This window comes from Ipomoea nil, unplaced genomic scaffold, assembly GCF_001879475.1.
Source record: "Ipomoea nil cultivar Tokyo-kokei standard unplaced genomic scaffold, Asagao_1.1 scaffold0715, whole genome shotgun sequence".
NCBI lineage: Eukaryota > Viridiplantae > Streptophyta > Magnoliopsida > Solanales > Convolvulaceae > Ipomoea > Ipomoea nil.
In genome coordinates, this window is record NW_017617143.1 from 167474 (window position 1) to 177513 (window position 10040).

Consider the following 10040-nt stretch of genomic DNA (forward strand, 5'->3'; position numbering starts at 1 on the left):
GCTATGCCACACCTATATCAAACATAGGTGCACAGGCACACTACTAAACAAACCACAACAGCTAACAGTTAAACTAACTAGGCTCACAGGCCATAAACAACTAGAAAAGCATAAGGAGCTACATTAGGCTACTACGGTCCACAAGCGCGCTCTCCAAAGCTACTCAAAAACCTATAAAGAGATAAGGATAACACCCGGTCAGCGAATAATGCTGGTAACCCACCAATACGCGTTAAGTATCATAATATACATAGATATAAGCAAAACCATTTGAGACAGAGGAATATAATATACCTCATTTTAAAACCAAGAGAGGAAACATCAATAGACTCATCAATTCACTCTCAACGAGGACCACATGCCAACATACTCAACAAGGCAATAGAACAACAAACGACATACTCAACAATAGATACTACCTACCATACTCAAGGTAGGGTTAATCATAGACATGCTCATAATCAATAAAGCAAGATCAATACTCACAACATGTTCCAAGCCCACATAGGACATAGTCAAACCGAAGCATACATCAAAGAGTCATCTCAACGACCCGAATCATAGTGGACCAGTGTGGAGGACTCCAAATCATCAATCACATACCATAGAGTCATCGCAATGACTAGGACCGCATCCCAATGGAAACAGATCTAGCAACTTTAAGTGTATACACCCCCTATTGAGATTCCAAGCTCAACGGATGAGTTACTATCTCTGGCAACGGGGATATGTTTCCCAAGTTGCCCACAAGCCATAAGTATCCAAATGGCAATCCGGGGCTCTAAACCCACTACCGGATCAATTCACACATAAGTCCCCACACTGTCCACTTCACCAATTCAATCATCTCATCACATCCAAACCAACATCTCAACAAGAGTCAATACACACTGAATCTAGAGATACAACAAAGCATAGATTCCACACAAAGTGTGTACAACAACGGATAAGCTCAACAATATCTTAATCACGGAATGATCAATAAAGTACCACATTTGTACAAGATCACATCAAGGGATTCAATCAAGAGGTTTCAATGAAAGATAACGGTTTAGCATTACGAACCAGCATAAAGTGACTAGCATGCATCCTACGTTTACAAGGCATAATATGCAAGTAAGCTCATAAATAGCAATTAAAGGCAAACAATGGGAATCCAATGACAATCAATTAGCAAGTAATCATCAGAACACACAATTCATCTTCCAACCTTATACCATGTTCCAACCTTTACACCTCTCCATCCTTATTGTTCCAACATGTACCTCCAGGCCACCCTTATATCGCATCCCTTATTCCTCCGGAGCAACTACATGCCACACTCCGTAACCACCAACAAGTCCACCAACACGGTAGCACCGAAGTGTCATTTGCATGTTCCGTGCCTCTTGCCCCACTACCAAGGGGTCAGCGCATATAGCTCTAACATGACACCGCGGCACTTATACCCTGACCCAAGCCTTTAGCCAGAAAGTCTAAGGGGTGGTCCGTGCCTTTAGCACGATAACCGAGCACTCGTTGTGCTTTCCGTCAACAATTCATTTCCACCAATCACAATCTCATCATCATCAGTCACATCCATCATTGCGCAATGATCACAACACTCATCATCATTCAATCAATCAACATTAATTCAACAACAATAATCAAGACATAATTACAACGATACGCACTAAACATAAATTCCTAGAACGGTACTCAAAACATCATACGAGACTCATAAACATCGAACGGGATACAACGGGACACGGGGAAACGTCAAACGGGGGAAAAAATCTCGCCACGCCACCATTTTCTAGCGGGTGGGCGGTGGGTGGAGGCCCACCCGCCGACCATAAGCCGGTGGGGCGGTCACATTCCAGCGAGTGGCCGGTGGGCAGTCGATTGCTCGCCGGCTGCCCGATGGGAATAGGCAGACCCGACAGTGGGGGTTCGTTCCCCCACCTGCCCCCCACTGGTACGAAGGTGTTTCTTCGGTTCGGTGTTCATTCGTGAAATCCAAAACCATGTCCAAACACATTCTAACACGTAACGACAACATCACGGATTCAATTAACGAAGATTAAACCAAGAATCATTCCAATTACATTCTAACATGATTCCTAAACATGCCAAGAGTCGACATCAATCACATAAAGGTTTAGAAGCATCCGGAACCTCAAGAAATCTATATGCAAAGCCCTACAAACAGATCCTAGGCTAGACTCAACACCCGAGCATGCATTAACCCACCAAAGAATACCAAGAACATCACAACAACGAGATTCACGATAAACCCTAGGGACAAGCTCTAGACATAATTAAATACAAGATTACACATATAATCAATCACAACATCAAGACCATCAAGATTATCAAATAAACACAATATAAACCCTAGGCAAGGCTCTATAAAGACTAAATCACAGAATCACACATACAATTATCAAAGGAGCCAATAAATAAGATATAACAAGGAAAATAGGTTTTGTAAGACATGGGTTACCTCTTAGCCCTAATCGATTTCCTCGGCTACTAAGATTCTATCCTAAGATTCTTCTCCCCAATCGATCTTCCTAAGCTTGCTGTTGAGGGATTTCCTTGGCTGGACTTCCTTAGAGATTTTTGAGTAAGAAGGAGGTGAGGAAGGGTTCTATCTGCATCCTAATCTTTTATTTATATGTCAAAGTGTTGGTCCCGATAGGGTGGTGAAAGTCTAGAGGGGGGGGGGGGGGGTGAATAGACTTTCAAGCTTTTTCCAAATAAATAACTCTTTGGTAACTTCAACTCTAAGTAACAAGTAAATAGAGTAAGCTTGAACTGCACAGCGGAATAAATGTATGTAAAGAGTTATGCCCAATTAATAATTTGAATCACATGCACATGTATGATAAGCTTAGATGAGGTGTGAGGATGAAGTGAATATCTTAAATATTTAAAGGAGATGGTTCACTCAATATTTAACAAAGATATTCAAGACTATAAATGAGATATCGTATCACGTCGACCGTGTGACGAACGTCACATGCAACACGTCAAACTTGCTTAGAATAATTCAAAGGTTAAGCTCGAAAAGTTTGAGTTACATGCATACGTGAAAACTTGCTAAACCCGAAAGATTAAGATTAACAGTGAATAGTAAACGGGTTAGTCGGATAGGATAGATAAATAGAGCGAATTAAGTAAGTGTGGTATGTAAATGAGAGAGGCAATTTATAGTGGTTCGGAAGTGGCGTAATCTTCCTAGTCCACTTTACTCCATTCACTTCTAGGAGTAATTCACTATTTTCCACACACAGTTACAATAGTGAATAAGCGCTACACAAGCACTTCTTCCGGATGTCTTGCACACAACTACACCCAACTCCGAGTGTGCCGCACACAGCTACACTCAACTACGAGTATTTCGCACACAGCTATACTCAACGCCAACCAAGTGTTTTGCACACAGCTACACTTACCAATCACGAGTGTTTTGCACACAACTACACTCACAAGAGTATTTTTGCACACAGTTATACTCTTCTAACAATTACAAATACAAAGGTAATTGTATCTCTCTCCAACTATTTTTGAGACTATTCAGACTAAGTCTCTAATGGATATTTGAGCACTTGCACTTTTCGAATTTTTTGTATTCACCTCTATCACTTTCTATATTCGTATATTTCTTCAAGTCTTCATGGCCTTTTTATAGATAACCAAATATATCCGTTGGAGTGGGATATTTTGATATTTGAAATTTGAATCTTGTAGCCTGATATTGTTGACAATGGTAGGTCTTAAATTTTGATTTGATTGTCAACTTGCCTGACAAGATAATATTTTAATTCAACTTGATTTTCAAGTTGTTTCTAAAATATTATTTTCCTTGTCTATTTTGAAGTTCCAACGTCTCTTTTGCAATAAGTTCTTCTGATAGAATTTATTTCTAAGATAAGATCTTTTATCCCTGCCTTCATAAATTTTTCACCGTTCTAACCATATCTTTAGGCAATTTGGATTCTTGTGACATGTGAGATGTATCAATATAAATTCTTTTCGAATTTATACAATTTTTGATCTTCTTGCTTCTTTGTCACATTGTGCTTGTTTGACTTGGCACTTCTTGCTTCTTTGACTTTGGCACATTGTGCTTCTTTTGAGAGATTGTGCTTCTTCTTGAAACATTGTGCTCCTTCTTTGAAATCCGGCTTATAAAAGAAATAAGTCCTTGGGGGGGATCAATCTCGGCTTCTTTGACTTTGGCACATTGTGCTTGTTTGACTTGAGGGATTGTGCTTCTTTTGAGAGATTGTGCTTCTTCTTGAAACATTGTGCTCCTTCTTTGAAATCCGGCTTATAAAAGAAATAAGTCCTTGGGGGAGATCAATCTCGGGTGTGATCGTTGTGTGTAAAGACTTCTACCATTTCACCGTTAGACTCATTCGATCTTTCTTTGCAACGTCATTGTTTAGTACTTCAGTTCCGAATAAATACTTGTAGGACCAAAATTAATTCTCCCAATTAATTTTGTTCTTCATGTAGTAGACTTTCCTTTGTATACTGACTTGATATACTGAATTATGATGCTTGTACTAAAGACCTAAAATCTAAGGGGATCTAAAATACATTTGGCTCATCAAAACTTTATTACAAAAATATTCCTATCACAAAGGGAAAACCTATTCAGGGTCTGGATGATAAAGCCCACTTTCCTTATTCCCTACGGGCTTAAGGCTTTTAGTTCAGGCAAAGGTTCACAATTAATTAAGAGAATTGTGATTGGAATAAATCGGTCTTAATTATTTTAATTAACAGAATTAATTTAATTAATTTGGGTTTGAAGGCCGTAACACGTGTTGTTCCAAAAAGCCTGATAAGGCACACAATATGCTAGTTTTTAGGAGCCCTTTTAAGGAGTTCTCTACATTTTTTGATAGGAAAGTCTTACGTTTTAGAGTGAAATGACCTAAAAGCACGGTTTAGTACGGAAATGCCTTCCTAAATATATTTTACCTTTTTTAGGTACTATTGGATGGAAAACGTGGTAAAAAGGTCAAAAGAAGCAAAGTTGGAAAAAAGAGCGCAAACGAGGACCGAACGCACCGTGACTACGCACGAGAGAAGGACGGAATGGGAATTATTTCCCATTCACGCCCCTCCTCACGGCGTGAGGGTCCCGTGAATGGGATTTAAAGGCACTGGACAAAGAGCTCAACACGGAGGGATTATTCCCTATTCACGCCGGCCCCACGGCGTGAAGCCGTGCGTGAATAGGGCGACGAACCAGCTTGGGATATTTAAGGCAAAAATCAGCATTTGGAAGGGGAGTTCAATTTATCTTTCAACAATTCTAGGGAGAAGTTTCTTAGAGGTAGCTTTAGATTTAGGCTAGTTTACCTCTTCTCTTTCTAGGGTTTTAGCCTCAAATCTAGATACTTGAGAAGGAAGATTAAAGATCTAGAGTTTCTATAGCTTGGATCTCTCATTTCTCACCACCATTTGAAGGGATCTAGCATGGATTTGGGTAGAGATTACTTTTGTTCTTCATTTGATAATATTTTGTTTTACCCATTTTGATATTTGTTTGATCTTGGTTTGTATAATGGTTGGTTAAAATTCTAGTAGTGGATTGGATCTCATTTATTTGTGCTAAATATGCATTGATCTATTTGTTTGGCTTTGTGTTGATGTCTTGTTGGAAGCAGTGTTGTAAAACTCGGCCTCCTCGGCGCCTAGGCGGCCTCCTCGGCGCTAGGCAGCGCCATGCCGTGCCGCTTTTGATTATAGTCGGCCATTACTCGGCCGACCGCCTAGGCGGCCACCTAGGCGGCCAACTCGGTCAAAATCGGCCAACTCGGCCGAGTCGGTAAACTCGGCCGAGTCGATCGATTTCGTCCGATTTTGACTAATTTTGACCGATTTCGTCTCATGTTGTCTTTCATTAATTATTGATTTTAGTATTATTATGATGTTATGACTTATAAATTATTGTTATTTCATTTATTTGGATGTGCTATTTGATTGAATTTTGAAAACATTCTCATTAAAATTGTCAAACTACAAGTCTGTCACTATTTTTTTAAATTTTTTTGGTGCCCGCCTAGCGCCGCCTAAATTTCGCCTAGGCGCCGCCTAGCCGCTAGGCGCTGCCTAGTCGCTAGGCGCTGCCTGGACGCCCGACTAGCGCCTAGCGCCTACTGCAACCATGGTTGGAAGTGGATTTTATATTGCCTTGTATATGTGTTGTACGTGCTCTTGCATAAGGTTTAAGATGGGTGTATTGTCAAGAGATTGTGATACATCCTAGCCTTGTTCTTAAGAGTGTATTGGCAAGAGATTGTGATACACTCTAGCCCTTCTAGCGGGTAGTGTGTTTGTCTTAACTTGTGCTTGAGTTTGTGTACGACATGTATGAGTTTTGAGAAGATTGTATTGGCAAGATATTGCGATACACTCTAAGCCTTTCCACTTGCATTTCCCACCCTCAGATCCGAGAGGATAAGGCCCGAAATGAGATGTAGACAAAGTGTTTCTTGAAATTCTCATAAGGAATGTGGTCACGGAACGGTGGTTCTACACCTATGAAAGACCTAGTAACTGAGCGGTGAACGACATTGGAAGTCATCTCGCTTGACTAGATCAACACTAGCCCAGATTCACCTCACACGCACAAAGGAATGAGAATTCCAAACCAGTCAATTTTCTATTTTATAGTTCCTTTTATTTCCTTTCTGATTCTCTTTTTTATGTTCTACACTTACACTCTCTTGCACACATTCTCTCACCTACACCCCTTGCGCCTAGTTTTCCTTTGTAATGAACTGTGACACGTGATTGTCATGCACTCTTTTTACTCCGAGTTGCCATCCTTGAGTATGACACTCGGGGTGGTTCTCACTCCCCGTTTTAACTCTTTCTACCTCTTCCCATACACGACCCGTGCACATCGAATCTTTTGACGACGCTATCTAAAAAAGAACCGTAACTAAAAAGCGTCCAGTCAAAATGGCGTCATTGCCGGGGATGGCAATAGGTGCTAAGTAGAGTGTGTTTACTAAGACAATCTAGGAGCGTGTTAATAGGATTCTAGGTTGCCCGTTTTATTTTACTTGCTATCCATTGTGATCATTTGTGTTATCTAGTGAAACCATCTTGTTTTTAATTTCAGCATTTTGTAATTTTTATTTCATTTGCACAGTGTTTGCTTACCCCTTCTTTTCTTGAAACATTGAAATTGCATTTGAGTTAACTTGCAACTACTTTTATTGCAAATCTTTGTCTCTTCTTTATGATTTTGATGCTAGATTGACCCTTGAAGGATGGACTCTCAATTGTATGATTTCTATGATCAATCATTTGAACCCTTCAATTTCCTGTTCATTTTCTGAAAAATGAACCAAATACACAAAGACATTTTCTGAAAAAATGAGTCAAAGTAAACACAAAGACAATTTTCCAAATACACAAAGAGATTTTCTGAAAATGAATCAAATACACAAAGACAATTTTCTGATGTGCATCAAACATGAAAAGAAAAATGTTTTCTGGAAAATAATTCATTTTCCAGAAATCATTTTCCTACTTTCCAAACGAACTTTAATATATGTACAATTAATTTGTTAATTGCCATAATAATTATTGGAAAATCACATTGATTGATTATTGACTAATTCCCCGAAATTTTAACAAATTCGTCATTTTAACATTTTGTCTTTAATCAAAACACCAAAAATATTATTTGATAACTCAGCAATTTGCTCTAAACTGCTCAAAACTAAAACAACACATATACATTTTGTGGAAAAAATTAAGAATAATCTTTCCCAAAACCCAATAATAAATAAATAAATTTAAAAAACTAAAATAATAAGCCAGGCTTCTTAAAATTGATAAAAAAATGTTCCTCCACTGAATACAACCAAAACTGATGTTGCATGAAATTTATTTAAAATAAAAGTTGTAATATTCTAAACAAAACAATAAAAATATTTTTTGAATATATAACAATTAAAATGTTTAAGTATCAAAAGTTCGGCAAGGCATAACTTTTGACTCCGTTGTCCATTTTGGACAAATGTTTTTTTGAAATCGCGTATTTTTTCGAGATCTATCCACCGCAAACTGCCGTAGGCGGTTTGGCCCACCAATTTCTTAAAAAAATACTTTATTAAAGAGTTTCTAAGAAAAAACTTATAGAACCTTATGTTTTATTAATGAATTTGTATAATTTTTAAGAGTAAATACCAGCCAAGGTCCCTCGAGTTTGGTGGTTTCACTACCTATAGTTCCTAACTTTAGTAATTATCATATGTGGTCCTCTGAATTGCAAAATCTGACCTGCTACCATCCTTCTGTTAAATCCTTCCGTCTAAGCCGTCAAAAGAGGGGGTAAATATGTCATTTGCCATTGTTTGGGAAAGGGAGGAGTGAATCAACACCGTAAAGTTCTTCGGGACAACATTCAAGACATTCGCCGTGGAGGAGTGAAACTAACGTATCTCCGGTCTCATCTACGAGGAGAGTCGCGGCGTCCTCAAGATATTCCTTGAGAACGTAATCCGCGACGGTGTTACCTATACCGCACGCTAGCCGGAAGACGGCCACCGCAATGGACATTGTGTATGCTCTCAAGAGACAGGGTCGCACTCTGCACGGCTTCGGCGATTAGGGTTTGGCATCGGCGGTGTATAGTTTGGTGGTGTTTAGGTCCAGGGTTGTGGAGGGTTAGGGTTAGATTTGTGCTATTTTGAATCAATCTACAGATCGATCGATTGTTGCAATGTTACTCTGATTTTAACCCAATCAATTTCAATTTTAATAAATAAACAATAATAATAAAAAAAAGAACCCCCACCCACCCGCTTTCGTCTCCGCCTTCTAGGAAATCAGGAAAGCAATTCCGGTAATAGGTTGGTGAAAAAACCGTCCAAGGACTGCCACACGAAGGTGGACGGGCGAGGGCGGCAGATTTGGGTGCCCACGAGAAATCTTGCGTTGCGCGCACCCAAGGAGAACGCTCTGGCAATTTGCGAGAAATCTCGCAATTTTGACTTTTTGCCAATTTTGACCGCGCTGTACTTCGCCGAAGGTCACAATTCCGATAATCTGTTCTGTCTCTCTAAGACGGTTACGAAGGTCAATCCGGCGATAGCCGATCAAAATCCTCCAGAGCAGTCGCCTGGTCCCAACATGATGATTGCCACTATCAATTTAGCGATTAGCGTCCATCTGTGAACTCTCGCATCGCGATCCAGTCCTCATCGCTGGGTGCATTTCCTACATAGACGATCAGAGGATGTATTTCGTGACAGGGATGCAATTGAAGGTTGAAGCCACAGCTGAAAACAATGGCAAATGACATATTTACCCCTCTTTTGACGCCTTAGATGAAAGGATTTAACAGAAGGATGGTAGCAGGTCAGATTTTGCAATTCGGAGGACCACGAATGGTAATTACGAAAGTTAGGGACTATTGGTGGTGAAACCACCAAACTCGAGGGACCTTGGCTGGTATTTACTCAATTTTTAATTAAACAATTGTCCCGTGCATTATTTAATAATCTTTCTTTATAATTGGTCAAATTATTTAATTATGGTAAATTTGGAAATAATTAATGATGGTAATAGAAATCCTAGAAGAATATAGAATTGAACAATATTTAATTATTGTTATATTATTATTGTGACTAATACAAGAGTTAATGCCATTTTTGGTCCTAGACTTATTGGGGCATTGACACTTTTTATCCTTCATAATAAAAATTGCCACTTAGTAGCCACTGTTATTGATCGTTGGATAGTTTTGATCCTCCGTCAATGACGTCGTTTGTTGACCGTGAATTAGAAGGGTTTTTCTGTCTTTTTATGTTCTAATCCTTGTATTTCTCCATCCATTGGTCACTGCTACATCCATTTCTTCAAACTGAGGTTATCCGCTTCAGTCCTTTCTAACATTAAGAAACCATCTTCACCCAACTAACAATCACGAATTTTACATTTGACATCAATCTCAAGATAATGGAAACAAGTGCAGTTGGAATAGAAAGGGCGTTAGTCCATGCCTGTGGAAATTTTGT